Raw genomic sequence first — 25,792 nt, 5'->3', positions numbered from 1 at the left:
CCAGGAGAGGGACTTACGATCAGGACTTGAAGTAGCAGACTGCTGACCTGCACACACACACACAGCCACCCCAGCATTAACAAGGAGCCCAAGGGAGCTCTCTCCATGCTGCCATATCTCAGGTCATCACGGAGGTCAACACGCCAAGACAGGAGTACAGAGCACATGTTACAGGTGACCAGTGGGTTAGCTTGGGTTGTCATTTATTATTTAGACACAAGGTTTGCCATTTAGTTACTGAGACACAAGTCTGTGCTTGCTCCTGTGCTACAAGCCCTACAAGTGTCAGAGGCAGGCTGCGTGCAGACGGCACATGTGTGGGTTTCCCTGGGATGCTCCCCCAATCTAGTCTCCAGCCCTCAGGCCCCTAGGCAGAGAGGCAGAGACAGGGAGTGTTGTAAAAGCGCCTGACCTGGATGGGGGGAGGTTGTGTTTTAGAGTCAGCTCACACACGCTGCAGTCCCTGGCAAGTGGCTCATTTATCACATCAGTCCCCTGCCAGCTTCACACACATGCATACCAGGGCAGCACCTACCGAGCCAGGCCTGGGAACCCCCAGACCCTGGCAAGGTTCTTGAGTATGAAGAAGCATTGGTTTCAACAAATGCTTCTCAGTCACTGGTGAACCCACAGGGTCCTCACAGCCCCAGAGCGGTGCCATTCCGATCTAATTACCCTGGGGGTGAGAACCATTGCAGGGATGATGGGCACCTTATCGACAACCACTTTAGCGTTGCTCCAGCTCACAGCCGTGCTGCCCTGGGGAGTGCCTTTCCCAATTATCCAGCAGGCAGACTGCTTTTTGTAAATCAGTGATGCCACTGACACACATTCTACACTCAGAAAGGAAGGGCAAACAACGGGAAATTGCATGGAAATCATTAATTAGGTTGAGTCTTTCAGGTTAAGTGAATGATCATTAATTTGCTCTGTTCGGTGGCATTGTGTGGAAGATGAGGTCAGCAGGCAGGCCAGCACCACTTGCCTTCCTCCTAGCATCTGATCATTCCATGCAGGCAACAAACATGGCAGGTGCACGCGTGGGAGGCAGAGGGTTGCAGATTCTGGCTCTGTACCCATGCAACCCTGTCATCCACTCGGCCCCAGCAGGTGCTTTCCACGCTGAGGCCATGCATGGAAAACGAGCATATCTGAACTGTTCTCTCTCTTAAAATGAAGTCTACCTGGTTGGCCTAAGGCCTCTGCCTGGGCTGACCTCTGAGTATGTGGTTCTGCCATTTCACCACAGAGCTTGACCCTCACACGTCTCCCAGGGAGGGAGATTCAGCAAATCCCTCTCCAGGTCAGAGAGTCATATGGTGTCAACAAACGGTCAGACTTCTAGAAGGTAAATGGACCAAGTAGAGTGTGCTTGCCCTTGCTCAGAGAGTCAACAAGTTAACAACTCTGAGACTCGATCTGCGAAGGGAGTCAGAGTGGGTGGTTCCTTAGGCAGCGGTTCTCAAACCTCAACCTCAGGGAAGTCAGGATCCCCTGGAGGGCTCACGGACACAAGGCCCTGGGCCTCATCCTCCGAATTCTAGCTTTGGCAGGACTGGGCTGGGGAGGTGACGCCTGGAGGACAGCAATGTGATGAGAGGCTCACAACCTTCAGCCTCACCTGACCCCAACTTCCAGGAGGGGAGAGTAGCTGCACCCATGTCACTCATTCATTCAATCACACCTCCCTAACGCAGCCACTAGGGAAACCCTACACCAAGAGGTCTGATGGGCTTCTGGGTTGCTGATTTTTCTCCAAACCCCAGGAGGGTGGTGCACACTCACGGGGCCCAGGACCATTCCAGATCTTGCCCTTTGTGCCTCCACCTGGCTAGGCATTTGTGTCCTTTTCAGTATCCTTTGTAGCAAACCAGCAGGGATTCCAAGTCCTGAGACCCAGCCTAGCACACTGTGGAGCATGAGGAGGGGGCTGCAGGAGCCGCCGACTGTACAGCCAGGCGCTGAAGTGCAGCAGTAATGGAGGACTCGCAGGTGAGACCTGAGTCGGGGCAGTCTTGTAGCACTAGCTCAGGCAAGGCAGTGTCAGAGCTGACTTGAGCCCCAGGGCATCTCACCAGCATCCACGGACAATTGAAGAACCGTCCCATGTACGAAAAACTCACGCACCGCGTACGTATCAGGAGTGCTGTGCGTACAGAACAAGTGTTGTTGCCTTTAACATGCCAATAAGAATCAGGAGCAAAACCAGGGAGCTCACCATCACCGCTACTATTCCTCACTGTACAAGGGGACAGGGAAGGCCTAAGGAAGCATAAAAATTCCCAGAGTAGACAAAACCACGACTATGGGAAAACAAGTTGCCTATATATTTATAATGCCCTTAGAGAATCATTTGGAAAAACAACCATAAGCCAAGAGATAATTGAGAAAACTGACAAAATACAAAGCTATGTAGCAAATGTTCCTGTCTTCCTTATGTACAGAATTGCATAATTAGCAAACTTATGCTAAGAGAAAATTTCACAAAATACAACACACATGAAGATACCATGAAACTGACTGAACAAAAATGTGCAAGACTCCTAAGAAGAAGAGTTCTGGGGTGGGCACTTGTCCCAGTCGCTAGGACGCCTGCATCCTACATCCGAGTCCCTGTGTCCAATTCCCGGCCCCAAGGTTCCTGCTACTATGGGTCCTGGGAAGGCAGGGGTACCACTCAAGTAACTGAGCTCCTGTCACCTTCATGGGAGCTCCCAGCTTTAGTCTTCCAACTGCTGCTGGCATCTGAAGAGGGAAACAGCAGGTACGATCTCATGGCACCTCATGGTCGATCTCCCTCTCCATTACAAAAAAAAATCATTGAAAGAAAATTTTTAATCCACTTTGAAGGATGCAAAAGAAAATTTGACCGGATTAGAAGATATATCATGTTCTTGCATCAGAAGACAAACACAGCTATGTTGATTCTTCTTAAGATAATTTATAAGCATAATGTTCTCCTAAGAAAAACTGTTTTTTTTACCTTGGGGATTATATAAGTTTATCTGTAAACAAATTTAAAAAACAAATATGTAAAAGTATCAGCCTTGCCAGAGACTTTAACATATTACAGCATAAAGATTATTAAAATATTGGAATATGACCACAAGAAAACAAATGGGTAAGAACACAATGTTCAGAAATCAATCCAAATGTCAATCAGAATTTAATGTATAAAAGTGGTGTTTCAAAAAATTTTATATTCCTCTGCTGAAGCAAAGACAAAGAGATAGCATCTCCAGAAAAAGATTGGTTCTACATTCTACAATGGATACCAGAATAAATTTCAAGTTACACAAAAATCAAGGCAGAAAAAAATGGAAAATTCCTTTTAATCTTGAAGGAGATGAGACCTTTTAATTAATACCTGAAAAATCTACAAGTATAAAAAGTTCATTTAATAAATATGAACATATGAAAATGAAACTTTGGCATGGTTGTATACCACAAGCCAAAGACAAACACCACTCCTCGGAATTTCTATTTTCCATTCAGATTATATGTAAAGAGTTTCTAGAGATTAGCCAGACCAAGGACCCACCAGGAAAACAGGCAGAGAACATGAAGAGATAGGTAGCCAGCAAGGCTGTTTCAAACCAGTTATTTCCAAATACCATCCATAAAGAGGAGAGTGGGGACATGTGCCAATAATCATCAAAATGACAAATGCACTTTAACTTCTCTGCGGGGAAGCCAGCATGTTGAAGAACTAGCAGGTAACCTGGGAGGTGATGAATGTGTGGTTATTCATCGCAACCCCAATGTCAATCAATAGGGGACAGGCTAAACAAATCACAGTCCACTTGTACACTGAAATGCCAGACTGCTGTAGAGGAAGAGCCAACAGTATCTATGCATGAATATGGAAATATCTCCAAGATTGATCATTACCTGCAAAAAGCGTGGTGGAAAACACTGTGCATAATACGCTTTACATCTCAAAACAAAAAAGGAAAGGAGAATTCGCACACACATGGTAATGTATGCATTACAATATCTCTGGAGAGAGAGGCACTGGAAACTAATAACAGTGCTTACAAAGTGGGAAAATTGGGCACAAGGAGACCTTTTACTGTATGCTTTCCTATTTATTTTCCTTTCTGAACAGAATGCATTGCCTACTTGAGAACTGTTTCCAATAAACAAAGAAAAGATAAAGGAATATGATCACCTTCTGCGGTATGAGTTCTTAGAAACTCTCTTCCAAACCCTCCAGGAGCTACTTCATTGCACCTGCAACTGTGTCCCTGGGGGTGCCCAGGGCTCTGTTTTGAGCCCCACGTTCCATTTTTCACAACAACCTGCTCCTGGGAAGCACAGTGAGGTGTGCAGGCACTACACCACAGCCAGTTCCTTTATAATCTGTTAAAATCACGGTGAAATGCACCCGAACGTCAAAGGCAGGCCAGCATCTTCTATCATAAATTCGGCACTACTACCATTCTATTTTCCTGTGTTTTCATTCTCATTTTCCTAAAAGACATCAACAAGAAGGTGATTTTCTAAAATCAGTAGGAAAAAGGGTACCTGTTTGTACCTGACTGCCACATTCCTATGTGGGCACAGACCAGAACAAACTGGCTGGAAACCTGTATGATAATGAAAGGCTTATTCATGTAGAAAACTTCCTAGCTCCAGGTGCTACCTGCACTAACCCACAGAAGACAGAGTTCTGCCCAGTTCGACTCTTCCATTTTTGCAGGAATCCTGTAATGTGATAGCACTGCTGATTCAATTTTCCGCTTGCATACGTATGTGCTAAATCCCTTATTATGAACGAACACGGCTGGCCTGAGGCACAAGACCTCCAGTCCCAGTCACCGCAGCCACCAGAACTAATGACTGATGCCGCAACTCTGAGAAGCTCGCAGTCCGGCCTCACCCACCACGCTGTGCTGCGGGTTTGTGTTAACAGCACTGGCAAGGAGAGGCAGAATCCACGGGCAATGAACAGGGATTAAAGGATTATCTAACGAGATAAAAGCAATGAGGATGAAACTCTTTCTAATAAGGTGGCAACAGCACTCCGTCCCAACAGCGGCGGCAATCTCGGTAAATATTCCAGAGAAGGGTGTTGCAGCTTATGTTATTATTGATGAAAGATATAACTCTAATAAAAATTCAGTGAGTATAGAAAATGTCAGAGATGGTTTCATTTCATGTGTAATAAAGTAAGGCATATAAAAATAACATGTTGCCTATAAAGAGACTATATTGCGTTCAATACAGGTACGCGAAAGCACAAGACTGGGGACTTGGAGAGTCTGCTTGCAGCACAGGGCCTACAAAAACAAAACCCCTGAAGTCCAACGTGTACAAAATGCAGACTTAAGCTGAAACCTGGAGAGACTGCACCAGGAAGCACGTTGCCCTTCAGGTAACAGGGAGCCCCTGGCTTCCAATGTGTGATTTTCACAATGAAGGAGCTGAGAGGAAAAAAGCATTTGAAAAATGTGTTTCAATTTGAAAAAAAAAAAATTGAGATTTCTGAAAAAAATCTGCATGAAAATGGAGCTGAATCTTAGATGCTTCCAAAAAACCTTAGCACCAAAATGCAAACACTGACTTGCAAGAGAACTAAACAAATGCAGTGACCAGCCCTGAACACGGAGGCAGGAGAAGGGACAGGGGCCCACCTGCTGCTGCTCATCAAGGTTTTGCCCCACCCTCAATGAAGGTGCTCACACTCACAGGAAAGGAACTGGAGCCACCACACCTGCCATTAGGACTGCAAAGCACTCCACTGGGCAAGGCTCTGTGCCCCTGCTGGCACTTGGGCAGCCTTGTCCCCACCAGCTGCTCTCTGCCATGTTACTTCTGTCACCTTGGACTAGTGCCCTCCAACACGGGAGCTAAAGACCAAACCTCCTGCAGAGTGGGGAAGTCAGACTCTCTTCAAGCCCTTTGCATGTTATTTTTTAAATACTCATTCTATCACTGACCATTGTCCTGGACAAAGTTCACATCAATTAGAGAAAATAGCTCATAGGAAAGGGTCAAATTTTTAAAGGTATGGTTTTAAACTCTGAGTAATAAAGAAAAATCCTCTAAGGATTTAAATTGTTATTGTTTATTTTCATTTTTATCTGGAAGGCACAGAAACAGATCTTCCATCTGCCGCTTCGCAATCTCAATGCCTACCACAGCCAAGATGGAGCCAGGATGAGGCCAGGAGCAGAGAACTCAACCAGGGTCTAATACAATTGAGTGGCAGGGACCCAAGTACTTGAGCCATTACCTGCTATCTCGCAGGTGCACATTAGCAAAAGGCTAGAACTGGAAGCAGAGCCAGGACTTGAACCCAGGCACTGATACGTGATACAGGCATTCTACGCAGCTTCTTAGCTGGTGCACAGAATGCCTACCCTTCTTCAAGGATTTCAATAAAGAGATCATAATTCTCTCTCCCAAACCCCACAAAATTAACGAGGTTATTAATGAACATGACCACTCACCCCACTATAAGTCAAAAATAAATATTGATATTAAACTGCCAGGTGAGAGCTAACGTAATTAACAGTAAACACATCATGTTTCATTAGGAGTCTCCTTGATGCCAAAAATCAATGCTCTTTCCAACTTAATAGCCAACCTAAAAAGCAATTTTAGAAAAATAATTGGTTCAGAAATGGAAACAACACATGGATGTAAGAGCATCTTTGCTTTACTTCCTGGCTCTGCAAGGCCATTCCCAAGACTCGTACAACATTTCTAAGAAATAATTACACTTCAAATGATCATCACACCGATTGTTGGCTCAAATCAGTAGTTACAACACAAGGTGAGAAGGAAATTTATTCAATATTCAAAATTTTCCCTTAACAATGAAAGCAAAACCGAGGGCAATACAAAGCATCTATAACTTGGAAGACGGGGCAGACATCACGGTACAGTGGGTCAAGCCGTGCTTGGGACACCAGCATCCCATCTAGCAATGCTGGTTCGAATCCTGGCTACTCTATTTCTGAATTAGCTTTCAGCTAGTGCTCCCGAGAGGCAACAAGTGACAATACAAGTATTTGTTATCCTGCCACCCACATGGGAGACGCTGATGGGGTTCTGAGTTTCTGGATCAGGCTGCAGATGGAAGATCTCTTTTTCCCTCTCTGTCTCCGTCTCCGTCAGTCTTTCAAATAAACAAATATTGAGCAAAATAAATAAATAAATGAAAGAACTTGGGGGAGTGAGAAAAGCACCAGTGTGTGCTGGATGAAGGTGCCCCTCCGTCAGCATGCCTTGTTGGTTGTAGAGCTGGAATCACGGAGACATGTGACAGCTGGGGGACCTGAGGTCAGACGCCTCTGGTTTGAACAGAGTTGTACTCCATCCAAACTCCAGCTAAGGCTTCATTCCAAATGCAGCAGGGCTGGGAGAAGTTTGGCTCACAAACAAACAAATGCCCTTTTGTGGGAAGGGCTGGCCACACAGAGTCTGCCCCCTCTCCTCTCCTACACACACACCTACATGCCTTTCCTCCTCGGCCGTGAGCAGATGCCAATGAGGCACTCGCCACACACGCCCACCCACAGGGGACTTCCCAGCCTCCAGAACTGTGAGGCAAAGTAAGTACCTTTTCTTTATAAGTCACCGGCCCCAGATCTCCCATTACAGCTGAAGAAAACAGGCCAGCATGCGGCCCAGTGAACACACATTCTCTCACAGGTGCCTTTGTAAAAAATGTCTTCTAAGGAGCTTAACCTACCTGAAGATATTCATTGAGGAGGGAACCCATGATCAGGTAAGTTTGGGAATCACTGTATACATCGCCTGTCTTTGAAGAACACAACCTACGCTGGCACATGAAAGACTCTCAGAAGTCCAGCAGTAACGAAGACGCATTAATGTTTAATGTCCCAGCTTCTCCAAATCACGCATGCACACGTATGACAGCCATTGGTGCCGATCAACAGGAACAGCAGCACCTTCAGGAAAAATTCCTGCTGCTGCTTCCCCACGCTCCACCACCTTCCAGGCAGCTCATCCCATCATTACCGACAACTGTCATTACTGACGAGAAACAGCAGAGTGGACACACTTCAGGATTCAAGGTGCACCTGATCAATATTTGAATTCTCTCTACCCACTTCATCACTAGGTAGATGTAGTGAGCTGTTTAATTATATCAGCTATGAGTTCCATCATCTATTAAGTGGGGTGAAAGTAAGGACAGACAGTAATACCACAAACCTCAGAGACAATCTCTGTGAAGTGACCAGCAAGTTCCCCAGAGTCTATTACTAATGCCATTGTGATGTGAACTATTCCTTACATCAAACTCAAGTTGACCTCTCTGAGACTATACCCACTACGATCTGTTCTTCCTCCTGCAACAAATAGAACACATCTTACCCAGTGCAAAGCTTCCACAGCCTTCCCTTCTACCTCTGCACTTCACTGCCTCAGCTACTCACTTTGTAGTGCTTCACTCAAAATCTAACAGCCCTGGGAAGCTCCTGGAAGGACAATGTGACTTAAGGGACTCCCATACCTGGAGCCTGCCACGAACAGCCACTCCCACCCACCACCCTGGATTTTATTCTGCTGCACACATTCTAAAACTATTCAAGCAACCTTGCATACCGTTTGACTGGGGCACATGGAGATTGGAAGCAAGACGCTAAGAACAAGCTGAAAGACACAGAGTAGGTTTCTGGCTGCTGTACCAAGTCACTTCTGTGGAATGCCCGCCACACTGGTGCTCAAGGTGAGTCCTTACACCACTTAACCGGGAAGCCCCTCCCAGGCCCTCTGAACTCATCACTGTGAATGGAGGGAGTCCTGGATCAGTGCTGTAACACACACCCTGGGGCCCCAGCAACGGCTGAACTTGGAGGTCCACAGCCTACATTGGAGAGAAACCCAAAGCTGGTGTTCACGCGGGAAAGAATCTGCAAAGCTGTCTGAAGGATGAAGAGGCATCGACCATGCTCAAGACGGACGGGGAGGGAGGGACGAAGGAACACTGCAGGCTCACCCACACGTGACGACCTTCTCCACCCCACACACAAGGACAACAACCCTCCCTTCTCCCCACCATAGCCTGGAAGGGGCTGGCCACAGGGCTGGGGCCAGGGGCTGAGAATGAGTCTGCACTGGGGGGACCAGCTGCAGAGGGTCTGGGCAAGTGAGAGCTCCTCTCTGGCCTCAGTTTCCCCTCTGTGAAGCAGAACGGCCAAATGAAATGGTTTCATAGAACCCTCCCTGGGGAACACCACGGCTGAGGCTCAGGGACCCCACAGAGCACCCACCATGCAGCCCTGCAGCTTGGGGAGGGGTCCTCTTGGCCACCAGGGAGTCGCCAGAAAGTGACTGGGCCAGGACTGGTGCTGCAGGCACAAGCAGAACGCGGCCAAAATGACAGCTGCTTCCAGGCAGTGAAGGAGCTGCTACGTGGTCAAGCAAGGGGACGATGGGAACACAGTTCAGACTCCACCATGCTCCAGAGGAAAGCTCAGGTCTTCAGCAGGTGATGCAAAGCTACAGGGGAGCTCCCTCCCACCCTGCATGTGCACCCTCACAGAACTCTCTCTCAGTCATCACTTCCCCAATGGTCCAACTAGTGTCATTCTCAGCCTCTCTCTGCCAAGCTTTCATCAGGGTAAGGTCAACACATGATTCCACTTCTGCCATGTCCATCGGGCAGCGAAATGTCCAGCCTACAGCTGCTCTGGGCCCCCTGCTCCTTGGCCGGGCTTACATCCCACAACTTCATGGCTGATGATCTCTGGGGCTGAAGTGGGCACCAGGCACACCCAGGTCTCATCACAGAGCCAGGGCTTGTGATGAGGGGGACTGGCTGCCAGCCCACAGCAGGCTCCACAGCCTCGGCACTCCTGCAGGAGAGCTGGGTGCTTCTGGTGCGCCTGCCCCATGTGGTGGGGGTGTACACCGGCACGGCAAAGTTGTGACCACCCAAACCACTTACAGACATTGCCAGGCATCCTGGGGGCACAGCCTCCGATGTGAGAACCACCATGCTAGACGCAGAAAAGGAGCCCTAAACAGAACTGGGACTTCACAGCCACAAGGGCCAGAGTCCAAATCCCCTCGGCCACCACAGCCACAGGATGGCATGCACCAAGGCCTTCTTCTTTTACTTGTTATGTAAAAAGTTACACAGCTCACAGTAAAAACTTATAAATGACAACCAATCAAATAGCCAAAGCTAAAACTAAAGTTTCTCATTCCCCTCCCAACCCGCTCCTTGGAGACAATGATTACAAGTTGCCATGGATTCAGAAGTCTGACATGCAAATGCCAGCACTCCTGAGATATACACATAAGCACTTTGTTTACGTAAGTAGTCATTTTAGGTGCCCTCTTTTGCTTTTTTATAATTATCATTTTCATGTAATTATGAATACTTCTCCCAATATGTACACACTTCCTCAATCCTTTCACATGCTGCTGACTGTGGTATTCTTAGGATGTGAGCCCAGTTTCCCTGCTGTAAAAACACCACACTTATATCAGGACCTGTTTCTCGCAACTGTGTCCTCTCACTGATTCCCCTCTCTTATTCTCTAACCGTAACCGTCTCTCCCCACCTATCAGGCTTCCCCCACCCAACAATAAACCCTACCCTTTAAAAAAACCAAAAACCAAAAAAACGTATGCCCTATGCAGAGCTGTCCTTGGTGCTGTCCTTGTGCAGGTTCCACATGTCTTTTAAGAGAAGTGACAGTACTGGCATGCTATAGATGTGTAATAAATGGTAATTATAATTTATTCAACAACTATTAACTCCATACTTCTGTGTCCAGCCCAGGATGCACCCTGGAAATATAGCAGTACACAGTCTGTTCCCAAGGAAACCACAGCCTTGACAAAGAGACAAACAGGAAATGAGTCTTCAGAAGTGGAATAACGCACAGTAAAGCCTATTAGGAGAGGACGGCCCAATCTAGGCTCAGGTCAATCAGTACAGGCTCCCTTGAGTAAGCACGACGTGAACTGAGATTTCAAGAATCGTTGGACAGGTCACATAAAGGGAGCCAGGACTCTGCCAAGCTGGGGGATATGTGTGGAGACCCTGGGGCAGTAATAGTGATGTGCCATGCAGTCATTATATAACATTAAACACTTAAATGAACAGCCAAATGGCTAAGAGGTAAGAGATCCATAATCGACTTCCTTAACTACAATTCTCTCTCTCCCCCATACTAGATGGAAAGTCTGCACCACCAGGATGATCTTCCATTTAGCACACTCGAAAGATCACACGCAAGGAGGAAACCAGAGTTTGAAGAAAAATGGGACACGTACAGAGCAGAGAAGAGAAGGGAGGGTAGCAGGGTCCCGAGGACATGCCAGCCACCACAACGGCTCTGCACACAGCCGTCACTGCACGCTCTGCTGGACGGCCACTCCCCGCTGACTCCCTCCCCCAGGGGCTTCCGTCTGGGTGTCCCTGGAGGCAGGAACAGCCCCTTCTCTTTCTCTTCTGAGTTAGACGAGATCAGTGCACACCAAATCTAAGCACCAGGCACACACTTGCCCACCCCGCGGCAAGCCTTCCTTATCGGGGAGCTGCAGAGTCCTTCGCTGTCGGAGACGGCGTGATGGAAAGCATAGTGGATCCGGCATGCACTGCAGATCTCTCCAACAACTCGAGCTCGTCAGGGGCCGGGGCTTACAAGCACATGACCTCTGGGGCTGTGTCCTGGGATCTGTGAATGTGGCTCCATGCTGCACGGCTGGACACACAGCGGGACACTGTGAGAGCAGGCTCACAGACTCCTCTGGGCCCTCAGTGGGTGCTCCAAACAGTGTGGTTTCCCACATCCATCTGCATTCACCCCTGCCCTTACTCAAGCATCTAAAACAGAAAGCTTCCCTCCTCGGGAGAAGACACCAGACTCTGCATCGAGCCTCACAGTGAGCAGTCACACTGCTCCTGCAAACACGTGCCTGCCTTCGCAGCTCCAGCAGGCTCCTCTGTCCCTGTGATCACGGCAAGAGATGGCAGAATCCACTCAGAGGAATAGGTTAGCCACAAATTCATGGAACGGAGACTCTAAACTGATTGGACCTATTACTTTACAAGGAATGCACAGCCTCTCAGCCACTTTCCCCTCTCAGTGCCTTGTTTGACAACGAATGAGGCTCTGACTGTCGGCTGACTTCCTAGGTCGTCTTACAGAGATGCACACACAGAACCCTAGGAAGCTGTGTCCACCTTAGAAGCAACACTTATGTAGGCTGGTTGAGGAAATTCTCTGGGCAATGACTCCGTAAGGTAAATCATCCCCTCTCAGCAGATCTGCCTTCTCACAGAACTACAAAAACTCCTGGTGGGAAGCAGTATCAGTGGCACCCCCATCCCTCTCCAGTGCTCAGTTTCCTCTCGAGCAGACGAGGCACAGGACTGCCTCGTCTCACATGTGCACGCCCCTGGGAGGGTGACTCATCTCCTCCACGGGGTCTGACCACACCCCTACACCGCTTCGGCTGAACCAATGTCAGCTCTTTGCAGTTCCTACTCAGTTCCGCAGCCTCGCTTTGGAGCCAAACAGAATCCTTGACACCCTGACCATGAGCATCCCAACAAACACCCCAGTGCAATGACTGCATCAGAGAATTTGAAACTCAGGTGCACGCTGGCTGACACTGAGGCTGGCGCACACCACTCGGTTTTATCAGCCATCCCTCCTGCTAAAACTATGCACAGAGCACTTAATGCCATTTCTGGATGAAGAAATCTCCGAGTTGCCATGAAAGCAGAATGATGAGAGCTCAGCCCTAATCCGACAGCGTCATTTTATCATCACTAACTAGGAATCTCCTTCTGCTTCATCACCGATAGAAAGAACGACTCAGATGGACCTCACCAACAGCAAAAATCATCATTATCAGCGGATGCCTGCCAACTGTATATGGCTGCTTTCCAAAAATTACATTTTTTTCCAAACTGAAGTTTTTTTCAAGTAATTTATCCTAGCAGGGTCACCAAGAACAGACATGGCTTAGAATCAAGTATTCTGTTTCTGTTGAGATTTTTTTCATGCCTGCTTTTTTCTACCTGCCTGAAAAAAGTTCAAAATAAACTGCTGTGTCAACGTGACCAAATTCTTCCACCATAAGCAGCGCTTTCTACTGCCTGAAACTCGCTTGTGAATCGCACCTTCCTCCTGTCCCTTCAAAGACAGCCACCCTAATAGTTCCGTCAGTGGCTGAGAATTTGATAACAAAATCCAATATGACTTTGGCAGTGTCTTTAAACAAAATGAGATTTTATCAAGAATATTGGTAACCGCAGGGACTGACGTCGTCTCACAGTGGGTTAAGCCGCCACTTGTGCTGCAGGCGGCCCATCTCAGAGCACTGGTTCAGGTGCCAAGTGCTTTACTTCCAATCAGCTTTCCGTTAATGTGCCTGGGAAGGAAATGGAAAAACAGTCCAGGGACTTGAGTCCCTGCCACCCATTCGGAAGACCAAGATGGAGTTCCAGGCTCCTGACTTCAGTTTGCCCCAGATATGGCTGGTGCAGCCACTTGGGGAGTGAACCTGCAGATGGAAGATCTCTTTCACCCTCTCTACCACTCTACCTTTCAAATCAATCAATCAATCAATCAATCTTCAATTTAAAAGGTACTGCACTCATCTGAGAAACAGTGGTACAGATGCACAAAATGCATGCAAGGGAGGCATTTTCTGTCCATGCAAACCCACATTATAGTGTTAAGCTCCATGCACTGTCACTACCACTGCCTGGTCTGAGAGAAGAATGTTGATGTTCGGAATCACTCACTGGCCCATGGGTTTGAGCTGATCAACAGTCTCAGCAGGGAGGGAGGTGACCATGCAGGCAGGTACAGAGGTTCTGGCTTGAATTTTAAATGTCTAGCAAGGAGACTGGCTCTGCCTGCCACCAGGCTGAAGAGAGGAGATGCATTTGCTTCCATTAGTTGGCAGCACAGAATGAATACCTGGTTCCTGCCAAGAAAAGCCCAGAACTCCCCGCTCCCAGTGTTCAACAGCGACAGGAAGAAAAACAACCTGAGTATCCCTGGATGAAGGTGTAGGCCGACCATTCTTCCCAAAGTGGCCAGTTCTCTCCGTCTACCAAGCCAGACCTCCCGAAGGCTGTGTACTCCGTACTGCTGGGTTAGTTCTAGAGCTGTACTTAGCGCTAAGCACCACGGCAGGCAGACCGATGGTGGAGGATGCAATCGCATCATCACCGTAGGACTCACTGGCAGATCCAGCAAGGGCAAGGTCCACCCCGACACACCAACCTGGGACCCCTGGGCTAGAGACCTGGAGCACCTGTGTGCCTCCTGCCTGGCGCTCCCATCGTGAGAACGGAGGGCTGTGTGCTTCCTTCCTTGTGCTCAGCTCCAGAAGTGCACCTAAACCTACTGAGTGTGAGTGTGAGCGCTGCCGTGGCTGTGGTTTTAAGTTACTTACAGCCTTCCCTTATATCCAAATACGGTCACCTATTCATTTTACCAGTCGCTACTTACATATGCTTCTAAGTCGCCTTTTGGTGAGACGGAGAAAATAAATTTTTAAAAAAGAGACGTGTCAGGCTATCACACATCTGGTTCCCGATCTGAGAACGTCTGAGTGACATTTCCAGTCGGCTCCTGCAGGGACACTGAGCACTCATAGGCCTGAAGCGATGGCAGGAGGAGAATGGAGTGTACTCGGTGCCAATCTTGGGGTGAGGGAGGGAAAGTGGGTGAAGCAGAGCGTGACACAAGGACCCGTGATGGCACAAGGCCAGCCACGTCTGGGGCCACATCCAGGGACACGACCGGGGCCACGTCCAGGGACACGACCGGGGCCATGTCCAGGGCCACGACACGACAGCGGATCCTGTGGGGCCACAGGACTTTTTCACCAGCTGAGGATCTTCTGCCTTGGTGCAGCCGCATTAACATTTTCCATCTTCTCCATCTCATTCTATCACTGTTATTTTGGGGGCCAAAGAGAGTGGCCTTAAAGAGGGACCCCAGAGAACTCTGGGGCTCTTTCCTGCACATTCCCACCACATAAAGATCCAAGGAGGAGACTCAGAACGGGGGTGCTCACCAGAACCCAACAGTGCCGGCACCTCAGCCTCAGACTCACTGCTTCCAGAATGGAGAAATTAATTCAGTTCTTGACAAACCACCCAGTCAATGGAATTGTGGCATCCGAGCCCAAACCATCTACTACATGAAAACTTCTCTCCTGCAACCTGGCTGAGCGGTTGTCGGGAACCTGTCTCCCCACTGGACCTGCCCTCCAGGCCAAGCCCACCCAAGCCTGCCTCCCCTCAAGCTGTTCCTTCTCTGGTACTTCCCCCAAACCTCACCTAGGAAGGGCTCACCGAGAGGCCCTGCTGTCAGGCCCCTTCCACGTTGGCAGGTAATGTCTCTTCCTGTCTCTCTCCTCTCCATGGACCTAACCTCGCTGAGGAAGGACACCATCACATTCCTCTTCCCGGCCTCTGTGAGTGATGACCTGCTCCATTAACCCACCCTCTGATGGGCTAAGTGGGCAGCTCAAAACCCAGACTCCAACACAAAGCACCAGGCTCCACCTGCTGCTGTGGCTTCCTTGCCTTTATTATACTAAGATGGGGTCTGGACTTCCACAGTTCCCCCATCAATGCCATGAGTTCTGCATTTCAGATAAGGAAACCAAGGCTCAGAGAAGTGCAGTGCGTGCCTAGGTACGCACAGCTGTTAGAGGGAAGAACTGGGAGTTGAACCCATTCCTCGAGATCACACAGCTCAGGGCCTTTCCCATCACACGTGGTGACCAGGGAGCACCAACACCTCGCAGGTGTCCAGCAACGACTGCTACAACACAACGGAGCACCCTAGCAACACCACGCGTCCATCACAGGAGGACACGTGTGGGCGATTTGGGCAGATCTTCCCCAATCATTCTCCTCACCGTGGACACACTAGAATCCACTGGACACGCTCGAATAAGGGAAATTGAAACAGCAATCTTCAACAATTTTAAAATTCAACTGACATTTTTTTCCTATTGAGCCTTTGCTCAAACCAAGGCTGCTTCATTAGGACTCAACAAACAATACAATTAAGTCAGGGGTGATTGTTCTGGCAGGCAGACGAGCAGGAAAGGTTTTTTTTTTTTTGTTTTGTTTTGTTTTTCCTTTTTATAAAACACACAGCACATTTGAAGAGCCTGGGGAAAGGTAATAAACACATCTTCACAATGGAGCTGGTTTGCTGAAATGACCTTAGACTCAGGAACCAGGAAGCCACCTGGGCCACCACTGCAGGGGGCACGCGGCTGCCCTTCCTGACTCTGCTACTTCATCCGAAGGCGGGAACCCCAACTCGGAATGGCTTTGCTTCCTGGTTCTAGGGGCACAGGCCCTGGGAGCTTTTCCTAGAAGTCCCCACACACACTCACACGGCTGCCCACATCCTGTGTGAGGAAACAGAATGACACAGATGGACCGCAGAGCTCACCAGGCCAGAAAGGAAGGGAGGGTCGCAAGGAGACACCACCCACTACTCCTCGGCCCTTTGCAAGCAAAATCACTTTTGGTCTGCACAAATGTCCTACGAAACGTTAGCCCCAGTGGACAGAGGGAAACACAAAGGCTGTATTAGATTATTTAAATGGATGCAGTAAGCTAGTGGGAGAGGCCTAATGGGGACCCGAGCCCTTCAAACCCCTGGCTTTTCCTCCCCACCAGACAGTGTTCCATGAGATTCTGTGCAAAAGAAAACATCTCCCAGTTTGGTCTTTTTGACGTTTCATTCTGGGCCTCCCCTCCACACCTGATGGTGAAAAGGCCCATTTAATTCCACTGCGTTTCCTGCAGTTATATTCACACTTCATTGGTTAAACTGCAACCTCTGGAGTCACGTTTCAAATTTCTCATTTTTCTTCCTTACAAGAAAACAGAAAACCACGCTGCCTGAAATGAACAATCGTAGGTGGCAAGGGTCTCAGGTCCAGCTCTCTATTTTAGAAATGGGCAAACTAAAGTCAAGAAAGCCTTTGGGATTTGCCCCAAAATGGCTTCCCATTCATCCCGCATCCCATTTTAACAGTGGCAGAGCTGTGCCCCACCCTGTGTAGGCCAGGGGGCCCAACGGAAGGATCAGTGCGGTCAGAAATGCTAAGAAAAAGGAGCCCCAGCAAGAAAAGAGGTGAAGCCAACACTTCCATCGGTGAGTATCAGTGAGGGAACACAATGATCACGCTGCCTGTGTTCTAGTCTCAGAATAAGATCCTTACAGGGTAAAAGAACCAGCTCGGTTGATAACTATGAAAACAGAAAAGCTCAGAAAATACTAAGGATAATAAGCACGCTAAAGGAGATAATTAAACTCTATTGTAAAACATGCAACTGCAGACGTGCACATAAACCCCAAAGTCTAGGAAGCTGGACAGAGAAGCAAATTAATGATACAGTTACTCTGAGAGAAAATAAAATGGGAAAGAAGACCAAGAAGGGACCCATAGGATTTCAATCCTACGTCTGATGTTGCTTTCTTTAAAACAAGCAAGCAGGCAAAGGCAGCCCAAGATGAAAGAGCAAACTTTTAACTTGATCTAACTTCAAAGCCGAGAGACAGAGTTAGAGCAGGGGTGTGCCGACATTTCAGTTAATAGTTTTCTGTTTCTTCCCCAGCAGAACTGAGCTGGAATGTTTAAAAAAATCGGCACTCCCTCAGTTTTAAAAATGCTAACTATTTTACAGACACAAACGAGAAACAGAAGACGCGACGGCAGTGGGGAGACATGCCGATTTCACTGGGCAGGAGGCCGGCTAATATGAGGAAGGGGAGTTACTACCTAGCATAAAGCACGTGACGAAAGCACCTGGAAAAGACAGAGAGGGAGAAACCAAGCACGGGAACCAGGAGAGAAGCAGGAGAAAGTGATTAAGATGCTTCCCACAAACCAGGCCAGCTGCCTCTGAAAATCAGCAGCTCCGGGGATCAGCTGAGGTGAACAGACCCTTGCAAAACTGGAAACCGTGCAAGGCCGTCTGAATGCAAAGCAGAGGCTCTTTTTGGGGTGAGGTTAAATTCCACTTCAAGAGGAAAGCTATAGGGACTTAAGGTCTCTACTAAGCTAATCATGTAAAATTTCACAGTAATCCTCCTCCTAACGCACAATTTTAGAAGCAAGAATCTCGACTCCCCAGGCACCCTTTCAGATAGGCAACAGAGAGCTGCTTCAGTAACCCACCGGGCAGGGGTTCTGCAAACACGGCTCCACGGGGGAGAGCTCTGTCCCCTTGAGTCCAAGAATCTTCACCGCGAAGCAGCTCCGGGCTTTGGCCTGGATTTGATCTCGGTCTAACAGGCTGGAGGTCAAAGGGCATGGTTTTTCCTCTTCTCTTCAGGTCAGCAGCAAGGGTAAACAGGGCCCTTGATTTGCCGAGCTTTCTTTCTGTCTGGAGACCAATTTCCACAAGCTGATACTCTGCTCTCAGGATCACGGGCATCACCCGAGGTTTAGCTACAGCCAAGCAACTCGGGAAGGATGGTGGGATTCACTCCAGGGGCTGCTCACTTGACCTCAAACATTCACCGACTACTTGTCTTGGAAGACAAAAAGCCCCATGCATTAACTCCTCAGCCACATCTCCTAAAATGCCTTGTCTCACCCCGTGGAGTCTCAGGGCCAACACATGGATGGTTCTTTCCCTGAGCAGACAGTGGCCATGGCAGAGAACACAAGTTAATCAAGCTCCATCACTCGGAGACACCTTAACACAACCAGAACTTTATGCAAAGTAATGGAGCAGTTATAAACACAAATTACCTTCCCAACCATCCCTCTCCGAGGCACTCCCTAAAAATGCCTCTCATTCAGCAAAACTATTGTGAATAAACTTCCATTTTCATTTTCAAGGACTACTTGGAAAGTTTTGAAGCAACTTGTCAGAATTCACTTGGCTTCCCATTCATCCCGCATTCTGGAATCGTAACGTACACATTTTTTTTTAGAAGGGTACGGTAGTTCAGTAACTTAATAAATGTGTTAATTTAATAAATAAACTTATTAAATAATAAATTTCGCCTCTAGGCCTTTTGACTAATGCTCCCCCTCAGGCCACCTCACTCCAGGGGAACAGAGTGTCTCTGTGACAACACCTTTATTAGGGCCTTGAAGGTGACCTGTCAGCAAAAGTGGGCTGAGTGGCACCAGGGAACCTGCTCAGACCAAAGGTGCGGACTGAGACTGAGTGTGACCCCTGAAAGTTCCCTGGACTAACACTGAGCTGTGTCAGTGGAATAAACCCTTGGCATCTTGTGAATGTCCCAGTTACGCAGATCAAGCCCCTCACTCCACCAACACCACAGGCCCTCGCTCATCCCTCTGTACCTGCGACTCCACACCTGTGCAGGACCCTGACGGGAGGTCTTGGGATTGACAACTGGTCGTGTCCCATAAAGAGGTGTCTCCCACACTACCCCTATTAGCCAGGACAGGGGGTTAAGTGTCATCGACTTGGTAACTAGGGAATAAATCAATGTATCATAAAGCCTGAACCTCTCGGGACCCACTGAGGGGGGGTCTGCAGTGACCTCCAACAGTGACCTGCCTGCTATAAATGGACCAGGGCCAAGCCAGTCCTAAGAACTCCAGAACATCACAGCTTGAGGGCCACCAGGTGGGGACTAAGGAGTGGGAAGAGAGGGGGCTGAAAAGGGTCAAGCACTTGCTCAAGCAAGACCGCAGAAGCACTTACTGCACGCCAGGCGTAGTGACCCCTGAATCGGCTCAATGCTGGCCTGGACGTACTGTCACTGCCACCTCCAGGTGGGAGGGCTTAGGCTCCGAGACATTCAACTACTTTCCCAGAATCACACAGCTAGTAACTGTCAGACTAGTTCTAAGCTCCAAACCCCAGGACCCCAGACCATACTTCACAAAGCACATTGCACAAGACACACTACTTCTCTGGCACCTGCTGTGTGGCAGAAAAACAAAAATGAAAACAAGAGGTCCAAGGCCAACTTGGAAAAAGACTAGGTCAAGTGGTCTCTTTTCAATTGCCAGAGAGCACGAGAGTCTCCCAGAGTTGTGGGTGTCCCAGATCTATGTGACAGGGCCTGCCGTCTTGGGGAGGACCTTGCTGGGCCAGCTTCCACACTGAGAAGCACTGAACGTCCTGTGCAGTGCCAGGCCTGCCAGGGGCCAGCTGAGGGAAGCAGCTGACAGGACAAAGTAGAAGCCACAGAAACCTTGGGAATCGCCCCCAGCACGCCAGCCTCCAGCAGCCCCGTTGCAGAGGCCTGTCCAGCAGCCTCCACCTCGCCCCCCCGACCCCGGGCAGCACAGGACACCCACCTGCCCTTGTTTGTGCTGTCTCCAACAGCATGGCCTGCCCACCTCTCTCTGCACAGGGTCCTCCTTCGCCAGCTTCACAGAGGACAGTTCTCACCTGTGTTAGGAATACTTCCCTTCAGCCCTGAGCCCCTGTCTGTCTCTTCTGTGAGATTTGACATCAAATCATGACAAGCAAAAAGGAGCTATGACTTCACCCCCATCTCAGAATTCTTAGAAAAGCCCAAAGTTGCTGTCTATTATATTCTTCCAGCAGACGCATAGGCGAATCCCTTAAAGAGACCAAGCGAAAGACACGCCAAGGCCCATCACTGGTGAGCGCCAGGTGTGGCAGTGTCTTCTAACTGCCGCACAGGCAATTCTGTGCCCACCACACAACTGCTGTTGTTCAGCATCCAGTAAATGTGTTTAAGCACGGACAGCAGTTAACCGTTTCCTGAATACTTTTTCTTTAAAAAAAAAATTATTTAAAAGCCAGAGTTAGGGAGAGAGACAGACAGACGGATAGATACAGAGAAATGGAGACTTAAGAAGAGATGGAGGCCGGCGCCGTGCCTCAATAGGCTAATCCTCCACCTGCGGCACTAGCATACATGGTTCTAGTCCCGGTCGGGGTGCCGGATTCTGTCCCGGTTGCCCCTCTTCCAGGCCAGCTCTCTGCTGTGGCCCGGGAGTGCAGTGGAGGATGGCCCAAGTGCTTGGGCCCTGCACCCCATGGGAGACCAGGAGAAGCACCTGGCTCCTGCCTTCGGATCAGTGTGGTGCGCCGGCCACAGCGCGCCGGCTGTGGCGGCCATTGGAGGGTGAACCAACGGCAAAGGAAAACCTTTCTTTCTGTCTCTCTCTCTCACTGTCCACTCTGCCTGTCGAAAAAAAAAAAAAAAAAAGAGGTGGAGAGATCTTCCATCTGGTGGTTCCCTCCCTAAATGGCTGCTGTGGTGGGGGCTTAGCCAGGTTGAAGCCAGAAGCCAGTAGCCAGAAGCCTCATCCAGGTCTCTCCTGTAACTTGTAGGGGCCCAAGCACATGAGCCATCTTACACTGCTTTCCCAGGCATATCAGCAGGGAGCAGGATCAGAAGTGGAGCAGCCAGTACACAAACTGGTACTCACATGGGATGCTGGTGTAGCAGGAACTTAACCCACTGTGCCACAAGGCCAGCCCCATGAATACTTAGAGCTCTTAACTATTCACACCAACAGTTTGGGGCAATCAGAATCTTCATGGACATTTCAGAGGTCAAGCTAGAGATTGACTGCTGAGTCTAATTGCCTGTGACAGAGGCCAAGGCTAGAAGACAATGAGTGGTGTCATGGAGAAGCCACACAAGAATCCCATGAAGTCGCATCATTCAGCAAGTACGGCTCATGTTCACAGCTGGTGAGTCACCAAATTGAATGCTCCAAGACACTGCCCTGGCTCTCCATTGCTAAGACAACAAAGTTCAAACACGAGTGCTTGCTATGGATTATCCTTAACAACTTGCCTCAAATCACCTGACTACACTACTCAACTCAGGCCCCTAGACCAGGGGCAGGGAACATCCAAACAATTAGTCTGACCCTGCCAAGGTAATGGCAAGCAGTAACTCTAGAGCAGGTTAATTTCCAAGTTGCTAATCTTGTATGGTCCATGCATTGTGTCATAAATATCCAAGTGGCACTGGCACAAAGATTCCCGGGCCCTGCGGAGTGCCTAGGATGCAGATGCTACAGCCCATCAGGTCCTCATCTCCCTGTCTCCTTCCCTGAGCTCAACGTTTCCTTGTCCTGCTTTTATGACTGCAAATCAAGCACTTGCTAAAATTAACTCCCCACACGGAAGGAACGATTTAGGCAGCTCTGCCAGATCCATGAACACAAAACTCATCTGGTCTTTATTTCCCAGGTAGACACCATCTTGATGTTTGGTCTTGTCTTGGGGGCTTTCTTCTCCAGGAACCTCAAGCCCTAAAGGACAGGCAACTACCACCTGTATGTCTCCCCCGGACTGACTGCAGCCCACTTCACCATCATCAGAATCCCCTAAGAACAGGGCATCACCAACCAGTCCGAGGAAGGCCACGAGCCCTGCAGCCCAGTCAGGGACTGGACACGAGCTGGCCCTGCACTTCTCAACCCAACTTCAACCTGTAAGAACCTTTAGCCCTAGCACCTCAGAAGCCCATCTACTGAGCAACAGCTGCCCGGCTCCTTGCTGCGCCCTTTGCAATAAGCCCCTACTTTCTTCCTCCACCACGGCGCCCTAACTGGCTTGTTGCGCATCAGGCGAGCAGACCTGTTTTGGTGTTCTACAGCACGTCCTCCAGCCAGTTTTGGGGGTGTCCTGCAACACTGTCAGAAACCTCCACCCTCAGCCTCCCCTCACATCCTCTTCCCCAACGATGCACACTCACGCCATGCCAGCCCATATATGTATGCTATCTACAAATCTTTGAACATGCTTTTCCACATGTTCTATTTCTCGCAACTAAAAGTCTCCCTCAAGAACAATGCCACCTTAACTATGTTTGATTCTTTTTCAGCTTAGGATGGAAAATGACTTCTCTCTGCTGCTGACAACTTCCAATGGAGTCCAGCAAGGCCCTTATTTCCTGGAAGATGAAGTGCTCTGAATCCTCCACGCCTGCGGTTTATATTTCACCAAGCGGTGTCAGCGCTGCTGTAGTAACCTCCCATTTTTATTGAGCCGCACACGATGTAATTGATGACAACTGCTGGGGCCGATATTTTAAGTGAGGGCTCTTTTCAGCAATGCTGGCTTGCTCCACCGCCCTGTATAGAAATGGCCAACAGTGGATCTGCCCGAGCTACAAACCGGGGGCTACTCTGCCAAGGTCCTCAATTACACCCCATAAAGTCATGAGGTTTTCTGGGAGGATCCAGCCGAGCAGACACACTTGTCAAGCCTGCAAAGCAGGGTGGGGACCTGTTGGAGAGATGTGACATCACTCCTGGGAGAGGGAAATCCTTGTTTGGACTTTTTTGGGTAAGCAGGTTTAAATGCCACACTTTCTGGAGCTTAACTCTTCTGTTAACCCCTGAACCAAGGGAAGTAAGCATGTACAGCCCAAGTGGTGAACCACGCCCCCCTTCACATGTTCCCTTCTCCAATGTGCATTAGGAAAGCCAGAAATGACTCCCTTGCTGAAGCTTCTGTATCTGTTTGCAAGCTTTGTGGAAGAGAAAATGTGATGGTTATTTAGTTAACATCTGATCCTTGTGGGATGAAAGCCTATTTCTGGTTCTTGGCTCAGCACAATCAGCTCACTGTTACTATCATTCAAATCGCTTCACAAGCAGAAGCCAAAGAGCTCATTTATCAGGCCCAAGAGACAGGGAATTTGGTGCTCTGTGTTCCTGAGTGTTCTTCATATCTTAGGTTTTAGCCTTCAAAAACAAGGTTTTGAAGATGCTGATCATTTTTGTTCAAAAAAAATTTTCTAAGTGAAATGACAAATATCTTCCAGTACTTTAGTGTGAATAATCGGGATGATTCAGTCCTCGTTTGAACTCTGAAGGAATAAGGCCCTTGAAGGCTGCTAAGAAACCTAGGAAGATACTTTAAAAAGTTAATGGAAAAGTGAAATTAAAAGATAAATTTATTGGGGGCGGTACAGTGGCACAGCAGGTTAATCCATTGCTCACGGCACCAGCTTCCCATATCAGAGCACCAGTTTGATTCTCAGCTACTGCACTTCCGATCCAGCTCCTTGCTAATGTGCCCGAGAAGGCAGTGGAAGACGGCCTGAGTACTTGGGCCCCTGCACCTTGTGTGAGACCAGGATGGAGTTCCAGGCTGCTGGCCCACACCTCACTGTTGAAGCCATTCCCAAATGGTGAACCAGTGGATGGAAGATCTCTCTGCCTCTTCCTTGTGCTGTACTGGTATGTCTTTCAAATAAATAAAATAAATGTTAAAACAAAGGTAAGTTTATTTTGGTTTAAACTTTTTAAAGTCCAAGCGTATGGCAGATCCTTAGCAGGTTCACAGAAATGCATACTATGAAAAAAACATGCACTGATTTAAAAAAAAAAATTATACTAACATACATTTATCTTTCAATTTTCCACAAACCTTTTAAAATATCTAGGAAAGCTTTTCCAGATACCCTGCACCTTACACACAGCCCTGACCCGGAGATCCACATGCTACCTGTGTGCATCTGTACCATACCCACTAACACACCCCACTGCAACCGTGGACTGGCTTCTCTCCCTGCTTCCCTCTCTCAGTGGCCGCACAGTGAGCACCACAGCTCTCTGGGTGTCTCCCCAGCACCTGGCTTGGTGCTTGTGCACGCACTGGAAGCTCAGTTAATGATTGAGAATTAGTGAATAGATGCACACACCTGTAAGCAAAATGTTTCATTACTTCAAGACATGAGCTAAATATACGTGGACATTTTCTTTAGAATTTTTTTTTTTTTAAATTTGAGAGGCAAAGAGACACAGAGAAACAGGAAGACAGAGTTCTTCCAGCTGCCGGTTCACTCCCTAGGACTAGACTTGGCCAAAGCTTGGAGGTGGGGCCCAAAACAGGTCTCCCATTTGGGTGGTAGGAAACCAACTACCTGAGCCATCACCACTGCCTCCCGGATTCTGCATTAGCAGAAGGCTCAGGTCAGAAACTGGAGTCAGGTATTCAACCCAGGTCTGTCAATGCGAGATGCAAGTGGCCTAGCCCATGTCTTAACCACTAAGACAAACACCAGCTCCAGTATGTAGAGATTTTAACACCAATTCTACTCATAAGAAAACCAGAGCAGAGAGGGAAAGCCCCACTGAGGTTCAAAGCCGAGGGCTGTTGGGGGGGACGGGGGTGACATGTCAATCGATGCCTCCCTCTGAGACGACCATCCCGAGCACGTGGAATACTCAAGCCACAGAACCAAGGCTGACTCTCAGAAGCCTGAACCCTCTGAGAGGCGACAGTGAGACGTGTTCCCGTAGCTCCAGCCTCTCATGCACATGTGCCCCTGAAGTGCAGGCTACCTACCGCCCTCCCTGTTCCAGGCTCCAAGAGCAGCCACAGGTGGGATGGCGGGGCAGGGTGGTCCTTCACAGCAGGTCTGCATTGCACCTTCAGTAACTCACAGGAGGACAGTGCGAGTGATTTAGAGGCCACACGGGCGCTGGTTCTCCGCCTGCAGGACTGGGGCTGGGGCAGAACCCCCGAGGACCAGGTGAAGCCCAGGTGATCAGCAAACCCTCTCAGAAACAAGCTTCTTGAAACCATGAAGAAGTCATTTAATAAATTAAATACCGGCACCCTCACATGTCTCCTGGGACTGACCTTTTTCAGAAACAAAGTTCCATTTTGATGACTGATGTGAAGTGGGAAGCATCCCCAGGCCTGGCTCGTTCCAGGGATTCAGCCCTGAATTCAGCCCCACCACTCACCAATGGTCACTCTGACAACCATTTGACTGTTTGCTATTTTCTTAAAGAAAGGCAGTCAAACACTTGTAGTGGTCAGTTCAATTTCAGAAAAGTATTTACCCCGGTCCTG

At 48.8% G+C, this 25,792-nt stretch overlaps 1 protein-coding gene across 1 annotated transcript in view; it reads right to left on the bottom strand.

Moving 5' to 3' along the window:
- Positions 1-25,792, bottom strand: part of SPOCK1 (SPARC (osteonectin), cwcv and kazal like domains proteoglycan 1) — a 480,184-nt gene that overhangs the window by 232,342 nt on the left and 222,050 nt on the right. The window lies entirely within an intron of this gene.

This window comes from Lepus europaeus, chromosome 4 (genome assembly GCF_033115175.1).
Source record: "Lepus europaeus isolate LE1 chromosome 4, mLepTim1.pri, whole genome shotgun sequence".
Taxonomy (NCBI): Eukaryota; Metazoa; Chordata; class Mammalia; order Lagomorpha; family Leporidae; genus Lepus; species Lepus europaeus.
This window is presented reverse-complemented; position numbering and strand designations above follow the sequence as displayed.